General features: G+C 35.7%; 1 protein-coding gene across 2 annotated transcripts in view; it reads left to right on the forward strand.

Moving 5' to 3' along the window:
- SDHAF3 (succinate dehydrogenase complex assembly factor 3) overlaps nucleotides 1-26651 on the forward strand; it is a 90477-nt gene that overhangs the window by 44350 nt on the left and 19476 nt on the right. Inside the window, exon 2 of one of the 2 annotated variants that reach the window (XR_012380228.1) lies at nucleotides 8629-8724. The exons of the other annotated variant lie outside the window; for it this stretch is intronic. The gene's annotated coding sequence lies outside the window, so the exon portion shown is untranslated. The remainder of the gene's footprint in view (nucleotides 1-8628; nucleotides 8725-26651) is intronic. 2 annotated transcript variants of the gene reach the window in all.

Raw genomic sequence — 26651 nt, forward strand, 5'->3', positions numbered from 1 at the left:
GAACCTAACAGTAAATATCCTAAGTTCATTTTTTTATATGCTTAATCATATAGTCTCTTTTAGTGATTGAGTTGTGTTTTTTTCTTTTTTTCTTTTTTGGTTTGTTATAGATAAATGGTTTCTGGGTAATTCATGTAGTATCATTGTGACAGTGATAATGCCACACTCTCTTTTTTGGCTCATTAGAATAATGTTTAAATGCAGAAAATAACTTTTTAAGACCTAGTGTATTCTAATTATCTGTTAAATTCATCTTCCAGAAACTAGTATTTGGATCACGGCACATGACCCCAAATTGAAATGTAAAATTACTGTCAATTTCATATGTGATTTAAAAAATACCTTATTTAGCTTGATCAAGAGTAACTCACCTGATCTTTTGATAGATTACTTTGGAGACTGAGAATTATGTAAATTGTTTTGGATTTTTTGGATGCAAGCCAAAATATAAATTAGTAATTAGAAAACTCATTTTCTAAAAAGATTACATCAAAGTATAATTTGAATGCATCATGTTCTTCTTAAGTTAGTTTATATAATTGTTTATTTAATCTATTTTTAAAATTGGATTATCCTGCACTGTAGATGAACAAGTAGTAAAAACAGTAAAAAATTTTTGGAAAAATGTATAGAATTTAAACAGCTTTTATTTACCAAATACAGTGCTGTAGAATAAAAAAGAAAAATAATTATAAAAATGTATCAGTTTATTTTTTATAAAAAATAAAAAAGCATAAAGTTGAGCTCTGTACATTATCTTTCTAAAAGCCTGCCTTTTTTCTATTTTCTTGTTAATTATTAAACTGAAAGTAGTCCTTGATGCCTAAAAATTTTAATGGTACAGTATTTGGTAAAGAAAAGAGGGTTTTTAAAAGTGCTTTTTGAAGTCTTGTCTTAATGATATCAATGTATCACCCACATAAGCTGTTTCTGTTCCCTATGAATTATTAAATCAGTTATGTATATAAGTTCATATTTCACTGTATCCTTGCCATCTTTAGATATTTAGCTAATTTTACCTCCTTGCTGATTTCTTGGACTCTCCCTCCCCCAATGGCATTGGGTTGTGAGGAGAGAGTAAGTAAGGAGGAGGTTGGCTAGTTTTTTTTTTTTTTTTTTTTTAACAGCTTTACTGTGGTGGTATTGATGTACAGTGATTTGCACATATTAAAGTGTATATTGGATGAATTTTGACCTATGAATCCATTACCACTATCAAGGTGACAAAATATCCATCACTCCAAAAAGTTTTCTTGTGTCTCCTGTTCTGTTCTTTTTATTGCTTTCCCCCTTCCTCCTTGGCCCAGGTCAACAGTGATTGTGTCACTATGGATCAGTTTATATTTTCTAGAATTTTATATAAGTGGTATTATACAGTAAACACTTGTTTTTGCCTGGCTTCTTTCACTCAGCATAATTAGTTTTGGGATTCATGGATGATGTAGCTGTGTAATAGCTGAGTAGTGTTACATTGTATGGCCATACCAGAATTTGTTTATCTCTTGTTGAACAATTTGAGTTTCCAGTTTTGGTTATTACAAAGCTGTTTTGAACATATGGGTACAAGTCTTTGTGTGGACATATACTTTTTTCTTTGGCAAATATCTACAATTGAAATAGCAGGGTCAATTTTTTTTTTAAGATTTTATTTATTTATTTGACAGAGACAGGGCGAGAGAGGGAACACAAGCGGGGGGAGTGGGAGAGGAAGAAGCATGCTTCCTGTGGAGCAGGGAGTCTGATGCGGGGCTCGAGCCCAGGACTCCGAGATCATGATCTGAGCCAAAGGCAGATGCCCAACGACTGAGCCACCCAGGTGCCTAGCAGGGTCTTTTCTTTTATGTTTTAAGAAACTACCCAACTGTTTTATAAAGTGGTTATATCATCTTCCATTGCCACCAACAATGTTTGAGAATTTTGGTTGCTCTGCATCCTTGTCAACACTTAATATGGTTAGTACTAGTATGTATGGTTAGCTATTGTAGATGGTGTGTACTCACTGTGGCTTTAATTTGGATTTCCTTATTAATGATATTGAACATTTTTCCATGTTCTTATTGCAATCCCTATTCTCTATTCAAATCTTTTTCCCCTTCCTTTTATTGTTGGTCTCTTTATTATCGAGTTATAAGACATTTTTGTATATCCTATTCAAGTTGTTTGTCAGATACATGTTTTGCACATATATTTGCCCAGTTTGTAGCTTACCTTTTCATTTTTCTAACAAATCAATTTATGAACTTTTACTTATATGGATTGTTTTTAGTGTTGTATATAATAAATTTTTACATACCCCAGGATCACAAAAATATTTCCCTATGATTTTTTTTCTAAAGTTTTATAAATTTTTGTATATGGTGTGAGGTATGGATTGAGTTTCACTTTTTTGCACTTGAATGTTCAGTTACTCCAGCACATTTTGTTGAAAAAATGACCCTTTTTCCATTTGGTTGCCTTTGCACCTAATTATTTGGCTGTGGGGGCTATTTCTGGATTCTCTATTCTATAATTCTGTGTCTTTTTGCTAATACCACATTTGTCTGGAGTATTGTAGCTTTATAGCAAGTCTTGAAATCAGGTAGTGTAAGTCTTCCAACTTTGTTCTTGTTTCTCAAAACTGTATTGACTATTCTAATTTTTCTGACTTTTCCATATAGGTTGTAGAATCAGCCTGTCAATTTCTACAAAAACTCTGCTGGAATTTTGATTGGGATTACATTGAATCTATAAATCAGTTTGGGGAAAATTGACATGGGTTTATTTCTCTAAATTATCTTTGATTTTTATGTGTGTGTGATGCTGTTAATTTAGGTATTAACTCATTTTACGGAGCACCATGTTTTTAGTCAATCTTTCAAAGTTTTCTTGATTGTTAACTCTATTATATGCAAATCATTTTGCCTGTTTTACCGTAGTTTTGTCTTATTTGTTTCATGTCTTACTGAGTTGACGATAGATTTCTTCACATTTTGACATGTTTTCTCCCAAAGAGAAATTATAACAAGTTAGTCTTGTTTTTATAGATTGTATTTTTGTTAAATCCTAATAGCAGTCAGATAATTGACAACTAGAGTGAGGATTTAATGAAAGAAAAATGCAAAGTCAAAAAGAAGAGTGACTCTTCTATGAGGCAAGTTGGAATCTTCATATTAAAGATGAAGTTTTATAGTTAGACTAATGTTTTCTCAAGTATGTGCTTTGAGATCTGTTTAATCTCTTCATTAAAGAGGTTCTGTAAATATGTTTTTGGAATATTTGTTAAACAGTTTTATAGTTTTCTTTTTTTTTTACTTTGGTACTTTTCAAATCCTAATATAAAATGAATAGAGTTAATTTCTAAGAGGGCATATAGTATGCAGCATTTTCCAAATCTAAGCAGAGAATTCTCATATCTAAGGAAGAGCATATAGTCAATGAAAGATACTTTGTGAAAGGCTGTGCTCTAAAAGTGCAACTGATCGTTTAGAACCAATGATGGGTAAAACTGCTGGCACTTGAGCACAAATTGAGGCCATTGCGCAGGTAGAATTGTATTCATCACTGCTTTGCACTTGCAGTTTTCTTTTTTATTGAAGTATAATTAATATACAATGTCATGCTGGTTTCCTGTATACAATTCTGTACGTTACTTAGTGCTTACCACAATAAGTGTAGTTACCATGCAACATTATTACAGTATTCTTGACTGTATTCCCTATGCTGTACTTTTAATCTCCATGACTTATTTTATAAATGTAAATTTGTACCTCTTAATCCCCTTTATCAGTTCCACCCATCCTCTACCCATCTCCCCTCTGGCAACCACAAGTTTGTTCTTTGTATTTAAGAGTGTTTTTTTTTTCCTTGTTCATTCTGTTTTTTAGATTCCAAGTATAAGTTAAGTCATATGATACTTATCTTTCTCTGACTTACTTCATTTAGCATAATACTCCCCTGCCCATCCATGTTGTTGCAAATAGCAAGACCTCGTTCTTTTTCATGGCCCAGTAATATTACATTGTGTGTGTGCGTGTGTATATACATATGTACGTACGTATATTCATATATATATGTGTGTATATATATACACACCATATCTTCTTTTCGTTTATTGATGAGCACTTGAGTTGCTTCCATATCTTGGCTATCGTAAATAATGCAGCAGGAAACATAGGAGTGCGTAGGTTTTTGAATTAGTGTTTTCATTTTCTTTGGATAAATACCCAGTAGTGGTTACTGAATCACGTGGTATTTCTATTTTTAATTTTTTGGGGACCCTCCATACTGTTCCACAGTGGTTGCACCAATTTACATTCTCACCAACAGTGCACAAAGATTCTTTTTTCTCTACATCTTCATCTACACTTTTTTTTTTTTTTTTTGGATACTAGCCATTCTGACTGATGTGAGGTGATATTTCACTGTGGTTTTGATTTGCATTTCCCTGATGATTAGTGATGTTGAGCATTTTTTCATGTGCCTGTTGGCCATCTGTGTGTCTTCTTTGGAAAAATGTTTATTCAGGTCCTCTGTCCATTTTTAAAATTGGATTGCTTGGTTTTTTTGGTGTTGAGTTGTAGGAGTTCTTTGTATACTTTGGATATTAGCCCCTTAGCAAATATATCATTTGCAAATATCTTCTCCCATTCACTGGATTGCCTTTTTGTTTTGTTGATGGTTTGCTTTGCTGTGCAAAAGCTTTTTTTATTTTGGTGTAGTCCCAATGGTTATTTTTTACATTTTTACAGATTTTATTTATTTGAGAGAGCATGAGCCAGGGGCCAGGGCAGCGGGAGAAGGAGCAGCAGACTCCCTGCTGAGTGTGGAGCCCAAAGCAGGGCTTGATCCCAGGATGCTGAGATCATGACCTGACCCAAGTCAGATGCTTAACCTGTTGAGCCACTCAGGCACCCCTCCCAGTAGTTTATTTTTGCTTTTGTTTCCCTTGCCTTAGGAGACATATCCATAAATAAATTGTTAAGGGTGATGTCCAAGAGATTACTGACTGCCTGTGATTTCTTTTAGGAGTTCTATGGTTTCAGGTCTCACATATAGGAGTTTACTTCATTTTGAGTTGTGTATGGTGTAAGAAAGTGGTTTAGTTTCATTTTCCATATAGCTGTCCAGGTTGCCCAGCGCAATTTATTGAAAAGACTTTTTTTCCATTGTATATTCTTGCCTCTTTTGTCATAGATTAATTGACCATATAACTTTGGGTTTATTTCTGGATTCTCTGTTCTGTTAACCTATGTATCTGTTTTTGTGTCAGTACTGTACTGTTTTGATTACTGTAGTTTGTAGTATATCATGAAATCTTGCATTGTGTTACCTCCACTTTTGTTTTTCTTTTTCAAGATTGCTTGTGGCTACCCAAAATTGTGGGTCTTCTGTGGTTCCATAGAAGTTTAGTATTATTTGTTGTAGTTCTGTGAAACAATTGATATTTTGAAAATACTGGTATTTTGATAGGGATTGCATTGAACCTATAAATTGCTTTGGGTAGTTTTGACATTTTAACAGTAGTCTTCCAATCTATGAACATGGTATACCTTTCTATTTATTTCTGTTGTCTTCAATTCCTTTTATCATGTCATATAGTTTTCAGAGTATAAGTCTTTCAACTCCTCAGTTAAATTTATTTCTAGTTATTCTTTTTGGTGCAATTGTAAATGGAATTTTCTTAATTTCTTTCTATTTCATTATTACTGTATAGAAATGCAACTGATTTATGTATGTTCATTTTGTATCTTGCAACTTTATTGAATTCATTTATTCTAATAACTTTTTTGGTGAAGTCTTTAGGGTTTTCTATATACAGTATCATGTCATCTGCAAATAGTGACAGTTTTGCTTCTTCCTAACCAATTTGGATGACTTTTGATTTCTTTTTCTTGTCTGATTGCTATAGCTAAGACTTCCAGTACTATGTTGAATAAGAGTGGTGAGAATGGACATCCTTGTCTTGCTTATGATCTTAGAGGAAAAGCTTTCTGTTTTTCACCATTGAGTATGATGTTAGCTATGGGTTTTTCATATATGGCCTTTATTATGTTAAGGTATGTTCCCTTTAAATCCAGTTTGTTGAGAGTATTTTTTTGTTTGTTTTTAATTTATCTTATTAACATACAATGTATTTGTTTCAGGGGTACAGGTCTGTGATTCATCAGTCTTAAATGATTTACAGCACTCACCATAGTACATACCCTCCCCAGTGTCCATCACCCAGCCACCCCATCCCTCCCACCTCCCTCCACTCCAGCAACCCTCAGTTTGAGTCCTGAGATTAAGAGTCTCTTACAGTTTGTCTCCCTCTCTGGTTTTGTCTTGTTTCATTTTTCCCTCCCTTCCCCTATGATCCTCTGTCTTGTTTCTCAAATTCCTCACATCAGTGAGATCATATGATAATTGTCTTTCTCTGATTTACCTATTTCTCATAGCATAATACCCTCTAATTTCATCCCCATCATTGCAAATGGCAAGATTTCATTTTTTGATGGCTGCATAATATTCCATTGTGTATATATATATATATATATACATATATATGTACATATGTATACATAGTATTCCATTGTGTGTGTGTGTATATATATGTATGTGTATATGTATGTGTGTGTATATACATGTGTGTATACATATATATGCATGTGTGTATATATGTGTGTGTGTGTGTGTGTGTATACACACATATACACACACACACACCCACCACATTCTTTATCCATTCATCTGTTGATGGACATCTTGGCTCTTTCCATAGTTTGGCTATTGTGAACATTGCTGCTATAAACATTGGGGTGCACGTGCCCCTTCGGATCCCTACATTTGTATCTTTGGGGTAAATACCCAGTAGTGCAATTGCTGGGTTGTAGGGTAGCTCTATTTTCAATGTTTTGAGGAACCTCCATACTGTTTTCCAGAGTGGTTGCACCAGCCTGCATTCCCACCAACAGTTTAGGAGGGTTCCCCTTTCTTGGCATCCCCACCAACATCTGTCATTTCCTGACTTGTTAATTTTAGCCATTCTGACTGGTGTGAGGTGGGATCGACTTGAGATTTTGATTTGGGTTTTGATTTGGATTTCCCTGATGGTGAGTGATGTTGAGCACTTTTTCAGGTGTCTGTGGGCCATTTGGATGTCTTCTTTGCAGAAATGTCTGTTCATGTCTTCTGCCCATTTCTTGATTGGATTATTTGTTCTTTGAGTGTTGAGTTTGATAAGTTCTTTATAGATTTTGGATACTAGCCCTTTATCTGATATGTCATTTGCAAATATCGTCTCCCATTCTGTCGGTTGTCTTTTGGTTTTGTTGACTGTTTCCTTTGCTGTGCAGAAGCTTTTTTTGTTGATGAAGTCCCAATAGTTCATTTTTGCCCTTGCTTCCCTTGCCTTTGGCAATGTTTCTAGGAAGAAGTTGCTATGGCTGAGGTTGAAAAGATTGCTGCCTGTGTTCTCCTCAAGGATTTTGATGGATTCCTGCCTCACATTTAGGTCTTTGATCCATTTTGAGTATTTTTGTGTGTGGTGTAAGGAAATGGTCCAGTTTCATCCTTCTGCATGTGGTTGTCCAATTTTCCCAGCACCATTTGTTGAAGAGACTTTTTTCCACTGGACATTCTTTCCTGCTTTGTCGAAGATTAGTTACCATAGAGTTGAGGGTCCATTTCTGGGCTCTCTATTCTGTTCCATTGATCGATGTGCCTGTTTTTGTGCCAGTACCATACTGTCTTGATGATGACAGCTTTGTAATAGAGCTTGAAATCCGGAATTGTGATGCCACCAGCTTTGCTTTTCTTTTTCAACATTCCTCTGGCTATTTGGGGTCTTTTCTGGTTCCATACAAATTTTAGGATTATTCCATTTCTTTGAAAAAAGTTGATGGTATTTTGATAGGGATTGCATTAAATGTGTAGATCGCTCTAGGTAGCATAGACATTTTCACAGTATTTGTTCTTCCAATTCATGAGCATGGAACGTTTTTCCATTTCTTTGTCTTCCTCAATTTCTTTCATGAGTATTTTATAGTTTTCTGAGTACAGATCCTTTGCCTCTTTGGTTAGATTTATTCCTACGTATCTTACGGTTTTGGGTGCAGTTGTAAATGGGATCGACTCCTTAATTTCTCTTTCTTCTGTCTTGTTGTTGGTGTATAGGAATGCCACTGATTTCTGTGCACTGATTTTATATCCTGCCACTTTACTGAATTCCTGTATGAGTTCTAGCAGTTTTGGGTTGGAGTCTTTTGGGTTTTCCACGTAAAGTATCATATCATCTGCAAAGAGTGAGAGTTTGACTTCCTCTTTGCTGATTTGGATGCCTTTGATTTCTTTTTGTTGTCTGATTGCTGTGACTAGGACTTCTAGTACTGTGTTGAATAGCAGTGGTGATAGTGGACATCCCTGCCGTGTTCCTGACCTTAGGGGGAAAGCTCTCAGTTTTTCCCCATTGAGTATGATACTCGCTGTGGGTTTTTCATAGATGGCTTTTATGATATTGAGGTATGTACTCTCTATCCCTACACTGTAAAGAGTTTTGATCAAGAAAGGATGCTGTACTTTGTTAAATGCTTTTCTGCATCTATTGAGAGGATCATATGGTTCTTGTTCTTGATTTTATTAATGTATTGTATCACATTGATTGATTTGCAGATGGTGAACCAACCTTGCAGCCCAGGAATAAATCCCACTTGGTCGTGGTGAATAATCGTTTTACTGTACTGTTGGATCCTATTGGCTAGTATTTTGGTGAGAAGTTTTGCATCCATGTTCATCAAGGGTATTGGTCTGTAATTCTCTTTTTTGATGGGGTCTTTGTCTGGTTTTGGGATCAAGGTAGTGCTGCCCTCGTAAAATGAGATTGGAAGTTTTCCTTCCATTTCTTTTTTTTTGGAACAGTTTCAGAAGAATAGGTATTCTTCTTTAAATGTTTGGTAGAATTCCCCTGGGAAGCCATCTGGCCGTGGGCTCTTGTTTGTTGGGAGATTTTTGATGACTGGTTCAATTTCCTTAGCGGTTATGGGTCTGTTCAGGTTTTCTATTTCTTCCTGGTTCAGTTTTGGTGTTTATATATCTCCAGGAATACATCCATTTCTTCCAGATTATCTAATTTGCTGGCATATAGTTGCTCATAATATGTTCTTACAATTGTTTGTATGTCTTTGGTGTTGGTTGTGATCTCTCCTTTTTCATTCATGATTTTATTTATTTGGGTCATTTCTCTTTTCTTTTTGATAAGTCTGTCCAGGGGTTTATCAACCTTACTTAGGCTTTCAGAGAACCAGTTCCTAGTTTCGTTGATCTGTTCTGCTGTTCTTTTGGTTTCTATTTCATTGATTTCTGCTCTGATCTTTATTATTTCTCTTCTCTTTCTGGGTTTAGGCTTTATTTCCTGTTCTTTCTCCAGCTCCTTTAGGTGTTGGTTTAGGCTGTGTATTTGAGACCTTTCTTGTTTCTTGAGAAAGGCTTGAATTGCTATGTACTTTCCTCTCAGGACCACCTTTGCTGTATCCCAAAGATTTTGAACAGTTGTGTTTTCATTTTCATATGTTTCCATGAATTTTTTTAATTCTTCTTTAATTTCGTGGTTGACCCATTCATTCATTCTTTAGTAGGATGCTCTTTAGTCTCCATGTATTTGAGTTCTTTCTGGCTTTCCTCTTGTGATTGAGTTCTAGTTTCAAAGCATTGTGGTCTGAAAATGTGCAGCAAATGATCTCAGTCTTTTTGTATCGGTTGAGACCTGATTTGTGGACCTAGGATGTGATCTACTCTGGAGAATGTTCCATGGGTACTAGAGAAGAATGTGGATTCTGTTGCTTTGGGATGGAATGTTCTGAATATATATTTGTGAAGTCCATTTGGTCCAGTGTGTGTTTTAAAGCCTTTATTTCCATGTTGATCTTTTGCGCAGATGATCTGTCCATTTCAGTGAGGGGCATGTTAAAGTCCCCTGCTATAATTGTAGTATTGTCAATGTATTTATTTGCTTTTGTTATTAATTGGTTTATATAATTGGCTGCTCCCATGTTAGGGGCATAAATATTTACAATTGTTAGATCTTCTTGTTGGATAGACCCTTTAAATATGATGTAGTGTTCTTCCTCATCTCTTATTATAGTCTTTGGTTTAAAATCCAATTTGTCCTGATATAAGGATTGCCAGCCCAGCTTTCTTTTGATGTCCATTAGCATGGTAAATGGTTTTCCACCCCCTCACTTTAAATCTGGAGGTGTCTTTGAGTCTGAAATGAGTCTCTTGCAGACAGCACATCGATGGGTCTTGTTTTTTTTTATCCAGTCTGATACCCTGTGTCTTTCGATTGGGGCATTTAGTCCATTTACATTCAGGGTAACTATTGAAAGATATGAAAATAGTGCCATTGTATTGTAAGGTGACTGTTAACTGTATATTGTCTGTGTTCCTTTCTGGTGTACGTTACTTTTGGGCTCTTTCTTTTCTTAGAGGACCCCTTTCAATATTTCTTGTAGGGCTGCTTTGGTGTTCACAAATTCTTTTAGTTTTTGTTTGTCCTGGACCCTCTTTATCTCTCCTATTTTCAATGACAGCGTAGCTGGATATAGTATTCTTGGCTGTATATTTTTCTCATTTAGTGCCCTGAATATATCATGCCACTCCTTTATGGTCTGCCTGATCTCTGTGGATAGGTCTGTTGCCATTCTAATGTTTCTACCACTGTAGGTTACAGACCTCTTGTCCCGCACTGCTTTCAGGATTTTCTCTTTGTCTCTGAGACTTGTTTTACTATTAGATGTTGGGGTGGTGACCTATTTGTATTGATTTTGAGGGGGATTCTCTGTGCCTCCTGGATTTTGATGCCCGTTTCCTTCCCCAAATTAGGAAATTTCTCTGCTATAATTGGCTTCAATATACCTTCTGCCCCTCTCTGTCTTACTTCTTCTGGGATCCCTATTATTCTAATGTTTCACTTATGTCTCTAATTCTCCCCTTGTGATCCAGTAGTTTATCTCTTTTTCTCAGCTTCTTTTTTTGTTCATCATTTGGTCTTCTATATCACTAATTCTCTCTTCTGCCTCATTTATCTTAGCAGTTAGAGCCTCCATTTTTGATTGCACCTCATTAATAGCCTTTTTTACTTCAACTTGGTTAGGTTTTAGTTTTTATTTCTCCTGAAAGGGTTTCTCTAGTATCTTCTATGCGTTTTTCAAGCCCAGCTAGCTAGTATCTTTATAATCATTATTCTGAACTTTAATTCCGACATCTTACTAATGTCTGTATCGATTAGGTCCCTGGCAGTCAGTACTGCCTCTTGTTCTTTTTTTGAGGTGAGTTTTTCCATCTTGTCATTTTGTCCAGAAGAGACTAGATGAATGAGAGAACAAAATGCTAAAAGGGTAACAATGACTGCAGAAAAATACACGCTAAACAAATCAGAAGATACCTGAAACCGGGGGGAAAGAAAAGGGGGGAAGAAAAAAGAATATGATTAGGCTGGTGAATAGAACAGAGCCACCCACTAGAGTTTGGGTGTATTTTGGTTTGTTAGAAGAAATTGCCTCCCAAAATTTTAAAGAAAGAAAAACATATATGTACAAAAATAAGGTTAGATATGATGAAGGGATGGAATATGACTGTAAAGATGAAAATTTAAAAAGATTTAAAAAAACGAATTGATAAGTTGGTTGAAAAAAATTAAAAAAAACTGTGATCAGGTGGGAGACTAGGACAATGTCATACATTAGGTTTAGGGTATATTTTGGTCTTTTAGAGGAAACCATATCCCAAAATGTTAACGAAAGGAACATATATACAAAAAAGGTTAAATACAATGAAGGAATAGAATACGATTGTAAAAATGAAAATTAAAAAAGATTAAAAAAACGAATTGATAAGATAATATGTTGGTTGAAAAAGGAAGGAAGAAAAATTCAACTAAAGAAATAGTAAAATAAAAAAATTAACTTTGAAAGACTAAGGAATCATGGGGAAAATACCATGAATTCTATGTGCTGTAGTCCCCTAGCACTGGGGTTTTGCAGTTCTCATTGATTGGTAAACTTGGTTTTGGCTGGTTGTTCTTGCTGATCTTCTGGGGGAGGGGCCTTTTGCAGTGATTCTCTAATGTCTTTGCCTTTGGTGGAATTGCACCTCCCTTGCCAGGGACCAGGCTAAATAATCTGCTCAGGTTTGCTCTCAGTAGCTTTTGTTCCCTGCAAGCTTTCTGTACAGCTTTGGAGGACGAGAGTGAAAATGGTGGCTTCCCAGTCTCTGGTACCAGAGGAGCTGAGAGCTCAGTTCCCACTCCTCAGTGGGCCCTCGGAGAAAAGCAGTCAATCACTCCTGTCTCCCCCATCTCTGGCCGCACTCCGTGCTCACCCGTCCTGTGACTGAGCATTTCTGTCTCTGGCACCTGACCCCGCTTGGAGTCTCCAATCCCAGCAAATTCCTGTGGTGCGCTCCCATGCCGCAGGGGAGTTTCCCCAGATCTGTCGCTTGTTTGGTCTCTGCTTGAGCAGTGGCCCCACTGTGCCACAGATCATGGTTTATGGCAACCCCGAGCTGAGAGCCCACTCCTCAGCTCTGCCTTTGCAGCTGGCTTCCCTGCTCTGATACCTGGGAGCTCTGCCACACTCAGGCACCCCCAGTCTTTCTGTGACCCCGAGGGTCCTGAGACCACAATGTCCCAACAAAGGTTCCACCCCCCGCTTAGCCACTGGAGTGACGTCCCTCGTGGAGCAGACTTCTAAAAGTTCTGATTTTGTGCTCCACTGCTCTATCACTTGCCAGTAGCTGGCTGACGGAGGCTCTCTCCCTGCCCCTGGTGTCTATCTTCCCAAATATTGCCTTGGATTCACTTCTCCGCACATCCTACCTTCCAGAAAGTGGTTGCTTCTCGGTTCATAGAATTGCTCCTGTTGTTTTCTTCGGTCTCCTGTTGAGTTTGTAGGTGTTCTGAATGGTTTGGTCCCTATCTAGCTGAATTTCTGGGACCAGACGAAATTTAGGTCTCCTACTCCTCCGCCATCTTGCTCCTCCCACTGGGAGTTTTTATCATAATGGATGTTGTTCTTTGTCAGATGCTTTTTCTGCATCTGTTGTGATGATCCTATAGTTTTTATGCTTTCTCTTGTGAATTTGATATATCCCATTGTGAATATTGAACCACCCTTGCATCCCTGGAATAAATCCCACTTGATCATGGGTGAATGATTTTTTAAATGTAATTTTGAATTTGGTTTGCCAGTATTTAGTTGAGGATTTTTGCATCTTTGCATACCAAGGATATTGGCCTGAAGTTTTCTTTTCTTTCTTTCTTTTTTTTTTTTTTGTAGTGTGTTTGTCCAGTTTTGATATTAGGGTAATGCTGGTTTTGTGGAAGTTTTCCTTTCTCTCTTTTTAGAAGAGTTTGAGGTGTTTGGTAGAATTCCTATGTGAAACCGTATGGTCCTAGACTTTTGTTCAGAGTTTTTTGATTGCTGATTCAATTTTGTTGCTAGTAATTGTTTCAGATTTTTTTTTCTTATTCAGTTTTTGAAGATTGTATATTTCTAGGAATTTATCCATTTCTTCCAGATTGTGCAGTTTGTTGGCATATACTTTTTCATAATATTCTTATAATTCTTTGCATCTCTATGGTGTCAGTTATTTTTCTTTCTTCATTTCAGATTTTGAGTCTTGGTTTCATCAATCTTTTTAAAATTTGTGTGTGTGTGTGTGTATATCTATATATACACATAATTATAATTTCCTTCCTTCTACTAGTTTGGGCTTTGTTTTTTCTTTTTCTGCAAAGTTAGTTCGTTTGAGATTTTTTGTTTTGGTGAAGTAGGTCTGTATTGCTATAAACTTCTTAGAACTGCTTCTGCTGTGTCTCAAAGATTTTGGATTGTGTGTTTTCCTTTTTATTTGTCCTCATGTATGTTTTGATGTCCTCTTTGATTTATTGGTTAACTCACTCATTGCTTAGTAGCATGTTGTTTAGCCTCCATGCATTTGTGTTCTTTCCAGATTTTTTAAATCTCTAATTTCATATCGTTGTGGTTGGAAAAGATGTGTGACATTTCCATCTTCTTAACTCCACTTTCTCCTCCAGGTTTTATGTATATGACCTCATATCTTACATCTTTTTGTGTCTCTTGAGTAATTTATTGAGCTTTATTTTGTGGTCTAACATGTGATCTCTCCTGGAGAATTGTCCACGTACACTTGAAAATAATGTATATTTTTGGATGGAATGTTCTGTATGTACGTTTGGTCTATTGTGTTGTTCAAAGCCACTGTTTTCTTGTTGATTTTCTGTCTGGGTTATCTATCCATTGAAATAAGTAGATGTTAAAATTCCCTAGTATTACTATATTGCTGTCAAATTTCTCCCTTTATGTCTTTTAACGTTTGCTTTATCTATCTAGATGCTCCAATGTTGGGTGTTTAGATATTTATACTTGTTATATCCTTTTGTTGGATAGATCCCTCTATTATGTGGTGTACTTCTTTGTCTTGCTGCACTCTTTGTTTTAAAATCTATTTTGTCTGATATAATTATTGCTACCCCAGCTTTGTTTTTTTTCTCCATTTGCATGGTATGTGTTTTTCCATTTTTTTCACTTTTAGCCTTATGCGTCTTTAGGTCTGAAGCAAGTCTCTGGTAGGCAGCATATAGATGGGTCTTGTTGTTATTTGTTTGTTTGACAGAGAGAGACAGCAAGAGGGTAACACAAGCAGGGGGAGTGGGAGAGGGAGAAATAGGCTTCCCACTGAGCAGGGAGCCTGATGCGGGTCTTGATCCCAGGACCCCGGGATCATGACCTGAGCTGAAGGTAGATGCTTACCAATTGAGCCATCCAGGTGCCCCATTGTTGTTTTTTAAATCTATTCAGTTACATATATTTTATGGTTGGAGCATTTAGTCCATTTACATTTAATTTTTGATAACTATGTATTTTTTGCGAGTTAATTGTTTTCTAGTAGTTCTTGTAGTTGTTTCTCTTTTCTTACTCTCTTCCCTTGTGTTTGATGGTTTTGTGTGTATCTATAGTTTTTTTATTTGTGGTTACATTATGGTAATATACATGTGTATATTTGTCTATATTAAGTTGATGGTCACTTAAGTTTGAACACATTCTAAAAGTGCTACATTTTTATCTCCCCCTCCATTTTATGTATATGATTGCATATTTTGTGTCTTTTTGTGTGTCTTGACTAATTTTATAGACATACTTCATTTTACTGCCTTTACATTTTAACCTCCATACTGTCTTTATAAGTCCCTTTAACATTTCATGTAAGGCTGATTTAGTGGTGATGAACTCCTTTAACTTTTGTCTGCCTGGGAAACTATTTCTCATTCTATTCTTAATGATAATCTTGCTAGGTAGAGTATTCTTTGTTGGAGGTTTTTTCCTCTCAGGACTTTGAATATATCATGCCACTGTCTTCTGGTCTGCAAAGTTTCTGCTGAAAAATCAACTGATAGTCTTATAGGGTTTCTCTTGTATGTAGCTTTTGCGCTTTTAAAATCTCTTTATCATTACTTTTTGCCATTTTAATTATTCTGTGTTTTGGTGTGGACTTTCTGGATTAATCTTGTTTTAGGGGCTTTCTGTATTTCCTGGATCTGGATGTCCATTTCCTTCCCCTGATTAGGAAGTTTTCAGCTATTTCTTCAAACATGTTTTCTGTCCCCCTTCTCTCTTCACTTCTCTTTTTAGGGATCCGTATAATACAGATGTTATTACACTTAATAGTGTCACTGAGTTCCCTTAACATATTCTCTGTCTTTTTTTTTTGCTGTTCAGCTTATTTGCTTTCCATTATCCTGTCTTCTACATTGCTGATCCATTCTTCTGCATCCTCTTTTCTGTGGATTCCCTTTAGTGCATTTTTTCAGTTCTTGAATTCTTTAGCTCTATGGATTCTTTTTAATATTATCTATCTGTTTAAGTTCTCACTGAGTTCTTCCACTCTTAAGTCCAGTGAATATCTATGATCTTTACTTTGAATTATCAGGCATTTTGCTTATCTCCATTTCATTTAGCTCATTTTCTGTCATTTTGTCCTATTCTTTCATTTAGGACATATTCCTCTGTCTATTCATTTTGTCTAACTCTTGTGTTTTTAACTATGTATTAGAGAAGTTGGCTCCATCTCCTGGTCTTGAAAGTAGTGGCCTTGTGTACAACAGGTCTTGTGGTGTCCTGTAGCTCAGTCCCATTTGTCACCAGAACCAGGCACTCCAGGGGTATCTTCTGTGTGGAGTGCATGCACCCTACTGTTGTGGCTGAGCTGTGTTTGCTTTCAGCCCAGTTAGCTGCAATGATCTGATCTGCCTGCTGTGGGTGCACGTGTCAGGGTTTTGTCCCTGCACTATTAAGAGGCTTTGCTGAGGCTACCACAAGTTTTAGGTGGATGGGGCCAGCAGCCAGACTAGGTGTCTGCCATTAACCTCCCTGCCACAGTTGCAGGTGAATTGAATGGAAGGGCTTGCTCCCGGTGCAACCAGCTAAGAGGCTCAGCTATACAAGAACTGCAGACATGCTGGTGTGTGGGGTTATCTTCCCCTCTCCTCAGGGCAATAGTCACTTTGGAGTGGTGGTCTCTGCTGAGGCTGCTTGCAGGGTGTTTTGGAGCTGGAGCTGCGTTGGTGGGAAGTCAGCCAAGGTGGACAGGTTAGATGGGAGGGTCCTTAGGAGAATGTAGGGGCTGGGCATGTTGTACTAGCAAGATAGATACCGTTAGGCAGACATTTTTTTTTTAAAGATTTATTTATTTGACAGATATAGACACAGCGAGAGAGGGAACACACGCAGGGGGAGTGGAAGAGGGAGAAGCAGGCTTTCCGCTGAGCAGGGAGCCCGATGTGGAGCTTGATCCAGGACTCTGGGATTATGACCTGAGCTGAAGGCAGATGCTTAACCAACTGAGCCACCCAGGTGCCCCTAGCCAGACATTTTTGAAAGTTAGAACTATCTAGTTTGGGGAAAGGAAACAACAAAATGCTAGCATTTCATTCCTAGAGAAATCTCCTGAAGATCCCTGCCCTGCCAGCACAGGTTCTGAGATTAGTAAATAAATCTCCTTTGTGTGTATCCCAGGCACTTTTCAAAATGGTGCTTCTCTTTGTGTCTCTGGCCCAGTTTATTATGCTGGCTCTTTAAGGACAGGGACTTGATTTCCTATCAACCTTGGCTTTCCCTGCTGTTAAACCCAATGAGGTTTAAAGTACCTGGAGTTAAGTCCTGCTTATTTAAAAAGCTCCTGGTGTGGTGTCTGATCTTCTGGCTTCTCTGTGCTTGGGGGTGTCCCTTCCATTTGTGTTTAGTCTTGCAGGAGTCTCTACCTCTCCTGTCTTTTCAATGTGGCCCCCTCTCTGTGAGTAACTGTGAATAACTACACATTCTGCTAGTCTTCAGGTCATTTTCAGAGCCAGTTGCATAAATGTAGTTGTTATCTTGTTGTGTCTGTGGGATAAAGGGAACTCAGGATCCTCTTCTGGATCTTTCCTGAAATCCCCTGCCTTTTTTTAAAAGCCAATTTTGTTGAATATCTTTAATGAAACAGTAAATGTTATTAATTTTATTAAATTTTTACCTTTGAGTATGTCCTTTTATTATTCTGTGTGAAGAAATAGGAAGTATCATGAAAAACTTTAGTTTCATACCAAAGTATGATGATTGTCTTGAATAAAAGCACTTATAAAGATACTTGAATTGAAAGTTACGTTACTCATTTTTTAAAATGTATAGTTTTTACCAAAAAGAATGACAACAAGTAATCATTTCTTGGACTTGGGAATTTGCAGACATTTTCTAAAAAATGAGTGGAGTGAGCCCATCACTTCATGGAAAATTATTGACATTGTTTGCTAAAGATAAAAATTGAGCTTTGGGGCAAAAATTAGGATTTTGGAAAACTATCCTCCCTCCATCCTCCAATTGGAAGACAGTTCCCAAGACAAAGACTTTGCTCATTTTATCAGTGGAGATATTAATAAATGTAATTTTTAAAATATTGTAGAGTAAAACATCAGCATTTGGGAGATCAGTATAGCTTAGTGAAAGTAGTGATTTTACAAATGACCAATGCATGGTATTATAGAACCATGTATAGATAAAAATTTCATTCAAATGGTAAAGTGGAGCAATGAATTTTCATGTAATAGAGTAGGAAAAGTTCATTGATATGGTACATTGCAACTTCCCCAAAACTACCACTTGTTTAGTTTTGGTGTAGTATCAAAGAATATCCACAATTATCAGAAAAAGTATTAAAATTGCTTCCCTTTTACAAATGTTAATCAGTGTAAGGTTAGATTTTCTTCGTATACTTCAACCAAAATTACATATCACAATAGAAAAGAGAATCCAGAGGCCTTTGTAATAAACCAGTCATTAGATTTGCAGACCTATAAAACAGTACCATTCTTCTAAGATTTTTTTAAAGTTATTTTTCATAAAAATGTGCTATTACTTTGAGTTTATTGGTAATATATTTTTAATGAATTTTAAAATGTTTTAATTTTTAATATGGTGAATATTGGTAGATATAATTCACATGAAAACCTCTTTGTATTTAAGAATATGAAATTCTGAGACCAAAATATTTGACAACCGTTGAGCAAAGATACCTTTGACAATGTCATCAGTAAGAAAAAAGATTTTATATTTTCACTTTATTAAAAATATCCATATTCCCTTCAATATCTTAAATTATGACTCCTTAAAAAAACTAGATAAAGTAAGCATATTTGAAGATTATGCATCAACCTTGTGCCTATAAATACCCTGGGTGAGTGGTTTCTGGTAGATGTTTGGACAGCATTCATTCATTCATCACAAGATGGTAATTATTGAGCACTTTCTTTGATCTAGGCACCATGTTAGATGAAGGGAATTCAGTAGTGAAAAATACACATGTATCCCTATGTTCATGGACTTTTCATTCTAGTGGGGGAAATAAAAATACCAGATTAGGCTAAGTACTGAGCAGGAAACTTAGAGTACTGAGAACAGGAGTAACAGTTATATAGGAAAGAGTCAGGAAGGCCTTTCTAAGGAAGAGACATTTAAGCTATGATGAGGGTAGGAAGCCAGGCATGATAAGAGCATTCCAGGCAGGAATACAAAGACACATAACCATGAAGAGAATTCTACGGTATTTTACAGACTGAACGCAAAGACCTTTTAAAAATATTAACTGTTTACAATTTAATTTTTACAATAATCCTATACTATACATATTTGGTAGTTCTGATTAATAAAGATGTCCAGTTAGAGAGCTTGACAAGTTTTTATCATTTTAAAATATCCTGTGTTAACTGATAATATTACTCATTTAATTCTATATCTAGAACATGAGATATTATAAAATTTAAATTATATTACAAAAGAATAAAATTGCTAAGTAAAGCATAAAATGTACATATAATGCATTTACCTTCATAGTCTTAAAAAATGACCAGGAAAAAAAGAAATTTTTTTTTTTTAATCTTATGAATGTTTTGGGGTGATGAAGAGTTGCCTTTAAGTAAGGTATCTTATGTAATAATATTTACCTTAAGTACAATGCTAATAGTAAGCTTCTAGGAGCCAGGATGAATTTCATAAACAGAAATTTACTTATTTATTTGTACTGACTTCTCATTTCTGCCATTATGAAATACTTGATTTGTATGGGACTAATGTCAAGGACATACAGAATTCACAGTAAACAAGTGTAAAGAGCATTTGTGAACCAGATCTTCTGTACATTTCCTTACTGCATCCCTAACCAGGAACCTTCCATGTTCATGTGTTCAGTCTCTTTTTTTGCTCTGCTTTGAGTAGCAACTAACACCTTTTTTGCTAATCCCTGGAGTCACAGGTGTGTCCTGAGTCTGCTTCCCTGGGCAGAGGAACCTAGGAAACTTGATTCCAAAGAGGCCCAGCTTCATGGCCACCTGAGAAATATGTATTGGTGACACTGGTGCTACTTTCTATTCTTGTTGTTTGTGTTCTGTGAATCAGTGTGATGTTTTATAACTATTTGGGTGCTGAGAAACAGCATAAGTGGTATTTGATATGTTTTGTGCTATAAAAATGGATCTGTCATCACTGATACGAAAATCATAAAATCTGTCAGCCAAAAGATCAGATTTATTATTGACAACATAGATTCCTTTTTTCTGTAATATAAAATATTCTGTATTAATGACTTGGGCAGCTGTGCTTCAAATCCCTAAGGTGTCTTTGAATTTAGTTACTATAATTCCGGTAACTTTCAGGTTTCTTACGGAGGGGGTTGTTTTTGTTGTTTTTGTTCCTCCAGGAGGCATGGCATTTTTAATCAGTTCTCCAGGGAAAGCTTGACTAAATGTTCCAAACTTTGTTGGTTCAATGTTGCTAAATAAAATCTTACAGTAATTAATTTTTGGGAGAAAGATAACTTTCCTTCTGGATCTACTAGTTTTCTTTCTCTTTGGGAGTTTACACTGAAGGAGTAACAAATAATTTAATTTAGCAAAACTCTGAAAGATTACTCTTATTTTAGCTTTCCAGGAAATTGTGGGCATGGCAGCACCATATATGCCTACAAGGGGAATTGATATGAATAATAATAATACATATAATATGTAATTCAAAAGAAAGATTAGGCTTGTTAAGCCATTTGTTTTCACTTTTCAAAGGGGCCTATGATAAATGCTTTTCTAAATATGAATATCCTCTTGTGAAGCAATTTTATTTAGGCTTTGACAATTTACATTATCATATCATGATTTCTTACAGAATTAAAAATGTTTCTGACTGCATTTTTGGGCTTTTCAGTTGTAATTTTGTTTTAAAGAACAAAGGGCAAGTAATAGATGTGTGATTAAACAAAGTGAGAATTTGAGTTTTCTTTTGTTAATCTTTCTAGCAAATTGATTTGGTCTCTGCTGTTAGGACAAATCATGAAAACCAGAGCTATAATTTCCTCCATTCTAAAATTTGTCCAGTAAAGCTTCTCTTTGCTTTGTTTTCTTTCCATTTAATTACTTTAATAATTAATATTATAAAAGATCAGAACGTTACAGAAGTGAAATGTTCAGAACAAAATATAAAAGATCACCCCCAAACTTTTGTGAGCATCCTTTCAGCTTCTTCATTTACATGTATAAATATATAAGTATTCGGTTACCTACATAATTGTGTACATATTCTAAAAACATATACAAATGACTTTTTTTTGTTTTACATAATAGTCTGCAAGTTGCTTTTTTCACTTAGGGAGCTCTTTTTAACTGTTGCATATTTTAGATGTACTATATTTAATTTGATTAATCCTTATATCTGTTTCTATATAGAGGTGAGACTTTTTAAAGATATGATGGGTCTAGTACCTTTTCTGCCCTGTTATTCCTATGATTCACAATTATAGTCGAACTGTCTGAAGTCCATAGCTTTACTTACTTGATTCCTGGCTTTTTGTGACTCTATCACTGTCCCATGTTCAAATCTTATTCTTACCAACAGTGTTCATTATTGGCATCTTAAAAAAATTGTGGCCCAGATTTGTTCATAAGAACCAGTTAGTCTCAATTTTTGTATGCCAGGTTTATAAGGAATCTTATTCCACTTTGATTCTAGCCTGGAGGGCTGGTGGTGCAAATCTAGTGATTCACATTATAAATACAAGTGGTATTTAATGGTATACTAAGTGAATTTAATCAGGGTTCACAAGCATATACTAAAGTATCAAGTTGAAATCCTATTCTTTTGGTAAGGAAGTTGTTGTGAAACCTATTTAAAATTCTTGTTATGTTTTACCTAGATTTTAAAAAATATGTATGGCTTAAAAATTATGGTCATAGTAAGGTATTTAAGAAATAGTTCCAGAAACAGAAAGAAGAAAAACTGCTGGTAAAGGTAGGGGTTTTTTCATTAAAGAACCTTAGTGTGTTCTCTAATGAACACTTACTAGAGAGGAAGGAGAAACTTAATTAATATTGTCTCATCCTCACTCTCTTGCCAATTAACCATTTCTTTAACAGGAAATAAAAAGGACAAAACTTTGTTACCCAGGTAATCATTATGACCTCATTAGAAATAAAGATCTCGGAGGGGGGGCGGTGTGCCTGGCTGGCTTAATAGGTGGAACATGCACTCTTGATCTTGGGGTTATGGGCTCGAGCCCCACGTTGGGTATAGAGGTCACTCAAGATACATTTTTTTTTTTAGTTTAACAGAAGTTTATTTCTCATTCCCATAAATTCTCATTCCCACAGGACTGTGGGACTCTCCACCTGCTCTCCACATAGGGGGCTCAGCATTCCAAGGGGCTCAGCATTCCAAACTACTTTGAGTTTCTGGCCCCTTTTTCTGTGTGGGCTTCCATGACTGAGGCAGGAAAAGCACTATAGTCTCGCACCAGCAAATAAAGGTGTAAGCCCAGAAAAATAAAATCTTTAAAAAAAATTTTTGAGGGTAGCCTCAGAGCAAACTAGTTTTCTTCTTTGAACCCTGATGACTGTATAAGAAAAAAAAACTGTTATAAGTTGACATGACAAAGAACAGTTAATATTAAATCTGAAAAAGTTTGTTTTTCTTTGATTTATAAAAATTAAATTTAGCAGTCAAAACACTTAGTATCCTTTATTCATTAAAACAAAAAGAATTAAGAGCTATGGTTTTTGGTTAGAGAAGTTAATATGAGAGCAGATTAGTCTAGATTCCACAGGCTTGTGCTTAGATTAGGCCAAGGGAGCCTTCCAGTGCTTTGGGAAGCTTTGTAGGTAAGTTTAGGAGTGATTGAAATAATGTTTTTTTGTTTTTTTTTTTAAAGATTTCATTTATTTATTTGACAGAAGAGAGAGAGAGGAGAGCAGGAACACAAGCAGGGAGAGGGAGAGGGCGAAGCAGGCTTCCTGCTTTGCAGGGAGCCTGATGCGGGGCTCGATCCCAGGACCCCAGGATCATGACCTGAGCCGAAGGCAGACACTTAACTGAGTCACCGAGGTGCCCCTGAAACAATAGTTTTAGTAGAACTGTATTTGTACATGGCTAATTCTGTTTAAATTGTGTTGTATACGTGCACGCAGTGTGTGTATATAATTTTTAGTTAATAGAAAAAATTTCAAACATATACAAAAGTAGAGAATATAACGAACCACCATATCCCTATCACTTGGCTTTAGCATTTTTCAACTATGGCCAATCTTGTTTCATTTTATACCTTCATCTACTTTGTTCCCTCACCCTCAGATTATTTTAAAGCAAATCACAAGCCGTAATTTTATTCACAAATACTTTAATATTTATCTCTAAAAGAAACTCTAAAATCGTGATCATAATACCATTACTGTACTTCCAAAATTAGCAGTAATTCTTAATATCAAACATCCAGTTTTTTAAATTAGCATTTTTGTTTGAATAAGAATGCAAATAAATTGATACATCATAATTGAGGTCTGTTAAATCTCCCTTTTCTTGAAATTAAAAGTATTTTAGCTTTTTAATTTGAATTAACTTTAGATTTATAGTGGCAAAAATAGTATAGCTCCCCTACCTGTTAACATCTGGCATAATTATAGTACAATGATCAGAACTAAGAAATTAACATCAGTACAATATTATTAACTACTTAGTATATCCAGTCTCACCAGTTTTTATGCTAATTTTCTGTTTCAGGGTCTAATCCACTGTTGTACACTGCATGTGGTTGTCATGTTATCATTGTTTCCTCTGATCTGTGACAGTTCTTTAGTCTTTGCTTTCATGACATTAAAAGGTTTGAAAACTACTGGTAGTTATTTGCTGAAGAGTCCCTTAGTTGCAGTTTGATGTTTTCTTATGATTACATTGAGGTTGTACATTAATGGGAGAAATATTACGGAGATGACATACCCTTCTCAGTGCAGTATTATCAGGGGGTACCATGCTGTCACTATCACTTATTACTGGTGATGTTAACCTCGATCATTTGGTTAAGGTGGTGTCTTAGTGGTTTCTCACTGTAAAGTTATTTTTCCTTTATTAGCTCTTAGATTGGGGTTGTTGTTGTAGCCTAGATTTTGCTGATTGCGTTCCCGTAGTGATGTTTAACATGTTATTATGTAAATTGGGTTAGATGTATAGGCTTCTTAGGTACAGGTTGATTTTTGGTATAGGTGATAAGTATCGGGGTACATCTCTCTGGTTGTTTATCTTGTTAGGTTTTCCGTTTAGTTTTATTAATTTCCAAAACTGGTAAAAAAAAAAATCCCCTACAGTTCACTTCTATTCTTTAATAAAAACCCTGTGCAATAGAAGTCAGTTTTCTAATAAGAGATAAACTGTCAGTTTAGTAAAATTATCTTTTACATATGTTAGAGTCCTATTCTAATGGATTCTATCCACTTTGTTATCAGTATTTCAGTGGTATCAACTGGATTCAAGTTTAATATGTAGAAGATACAGTGAAGGCAGAACTAGTCTCAAAATATTTTAGTTGTTTGGTCATTGATAAACTGGTACTGTAGGTCCTCTGCCTTTTCAAAAACTCTAGTGAGAAAAGGAATTAGCAAGCTACAGCAAATTCCCCTTTTGATAACAGTTTAAGTTGTTATCATAGCATGAAGGGTAGTTTTTTCTATTAGACTTTTCTAAAACTTTCAGTAGTTTCTTGCTGTCACAGTTTCCTGATGCTGCTGTAATAAATTAGCACAACCTGAGGGTTTAACACAACAAAAGTTTCTTCTCATAGTTCTAGATGCCAACTGTCCTAACCAAGGTGTTGGAGGCTCTAGGGGAGAACCTGAGCCTTGCTTCTTCCAGCTTTGGGTAGATGCAGGCATTTCTTGACTTGTGGTCACATCACTCCAAACTTTGTCTCAATTTTCACATCACCTTCTCTTCTGGTGTGTCTAATTTCTCTCCACTTCTCTCCTAGACGAACATTTCTGGTGGTATTTAGAGCCCAACAGGATAATCTCCTCATCTCAAGTATTAAACTTTTATTTACATCTGCAAATCCTTTACCATACAGAATAACACACATTCCAGGGGTTAGGACTTGATGTCTTGGGGGACACCATTAAGCCCACTATATCTGCTCTCACCACTATCATGAAGGGATGAATTTTGTCAAATGCTTTTCTTGATATGATTTTTATCCTTCATTTTGTTAATGTGTATCACACTGATTTATGGATATTGCACCATCCTGTATCCCAGGGATAAATCCCACCTGATGATGGTATATGATCCTTTCAATGTATTGTTGAATTGGGCTTGGTAATATTTTGTTGAGGATTTTTGCAGCTATGTTCATCAGGGATATTGACCTCTAATTTTCTTTTCTTGTACAGTGTTGTTGTCTAGTTTTGGTATCAGGGTAATGCTGGCTTTGTAAAATGAGCAAAATAGGAAATATTCTGTACTCATACATTTTTGGAAGAGTTTGAATTTACCAGTGAGGCCATTTGGTCCTGGACTTTATGGATTCTATTTCCTTATTAGTGATTGGTCTGTTCAAATTTTCTATTCATGATTCAGTCTTTGTAAGTTGTGTGTTTCTAAAAATTCATTTCTTCTAGGTTGTCCCAATTTGTTGTCATATAAATTGTTCATAGTAGTCTTTTATCTTTTGTATTTCTGTGATATTGGTTATAATGTCTTTTTTTCTTGGTGAATCTAGCTAAATATTTGTCTATTTTGTTTGTCTTTAAAAAAAAACTCATAGTTACATTTAACTTTTCTATTGCCTTTTTTTGGTCTTTATTTCATTTATTTCTGCTCTGATCTTTGCTATTTCCTTATTTCTGTGAACTTTGGGCTAAATGTTTACTTTTTCTGGTTCCTTCAAGTGTCAAATTAGGGTTAAAAATTTTTTTTTTATTTGAAATGTTTCTTGTTTCTAATGTAGTTGTTTGGGGCACCTGGGCAGCTTAGTTGGCTAAGCATCTTCTTTTGGCTCAGGTCATGATCTCAGGGTCCTGGGATTGAGCCCCGTGTGGAGCTCACTGCTCAGCAGGGAGTCTGCTTCTCCCTCTCTCTCAAATAAATAAATAAATAAAATCTTTAATGTAGTTGTTTTGAATTTCCCTCTTAGAACGGGCCTTTCTGCATCCCATAAGTTTGGTGTGTTGTATTTCCTTTTTCTCAAGATATTTTTTGATTTTATCTTTTCATTTGTTCTTTGACTTATTTTATTCAGTTGTATGTTGTTTACACATATTTATGAAATTTCCAGTTTCACTGTGGTCTGAAAAGATGCTTGATGTGATTCAAGGCCTTGTAGACTAACATGATTTATGCTAGAGAATTTTCCACATGTGCTTGAGAAGAATGTGTATTCTGTTTTTAGATGGAAGGTCCATCAGTGTAATGTGTAGTTTAAGTCCAGTGTTTTATTATTGATTTTCTTTCTAGATGATCTATCCAGATCCAGGTATTGAAGTTTCCCACTATTACTGTATTGCTGTCCGTTTCCCCTGTACGTCTGTTAACATTTGCTTTATATGTTTAGGTGCTCCTATGTTGGCTGCATAAATATTAACATATCCTCTTGGATTGACCTTTTTATTATATAATGACCTTCTTTGTTTTTTATCAGTTTTTGTCTTGATGTCTGTTTTATCTAAGTATAGCTACCTTAGCTTTCTCGTGATTTCCATAGGCATACTGTGTATCTTTTTCTGTCCCTTTAGTTTCAGTCTGTACGTGTCCTTAACTCTAAAGTGATCCTCTTGAAGACAGCATAGT

The sequence above is a fragment of the Callorhinus ursinus genome, unplaced genomic scaffold (genome assembly GCF_003265705.2).
Source record: "Callorhinus ursinus isolate GAN/ISIS: 27379988/994484 unplaced genomic scaffold, GSC_fseal_2.0 scaffold12, whole genome shotgun sequence".
In the NCBI taxonomy this organism is placed as follows: Eukaryota; Metazoa; Chordata; class Mammalia; order Carnivora; family Otariidae; genus Callorhinus; species Callorhinus ursinus.